This window comes from Triticum dicoccoides, chromosome 2B (assembly GCF_002162155.2).
Source record: "Triticum dicoccoides isolate Atlit2015 ecotype Zavitan chromosome 2B, WEW_v2.0, whole genome shotgun sequence".
Lineage (NCBI taxonomy): Eukaryota > Viridiplantae > Streptophyta > Magnoliopsida > Poales > Poaceae > Triticum > Triticum dicoccoides.
Genome location: NC_041383.1, coordinates 545,247,813 through 545,248,282, shown reverse-complemented (window position 1 = coordinate 545,248,282; position 470 = coordinate 545,247,813).

Genomic DNA, 470 nt, shown 5'->3' with positions numbered 1-470 from the left:
GTACTACCCGGGAAAAAAAAATACTGAGCACCAGTACAAAAGTTCTTGCGTGGAGAGGTGGCGGCGGCTCAGCCAAACCCGTCCGTTCCCCAGCACCCGACGAATTTGCTGCCGCTGCACGGTGCGAGCCGCGAGGCACCTAACCGAGGCTCGGTCGGTCTAGAATCATCATCGGAGGCGGAGCGCGAAAGCCCACGAGGCCCAGGCTACGGACGGACGGGACGGACGGCGCAGCGGCCGAGCCGAACCGGGCATGCGGCACGCCGCCGCATTGGGCGCTGGTGCCCCACCCCCATCCGGCCATCCGGCCCCCGTCGCCTCCTCTTTCCTTTCTTTCCCTGCAGAGTCAATGCCCTGGTCAAACCTCCGCGCGAGCATGTCTTCCTCCTGCCCCTCCTAAGCTTCCGCCCCCTCTGCTGCCCGTGTCCCCCTGCCCCCTCCCCTCCCCTTCCCTTCCCCCGCCGGCGCAG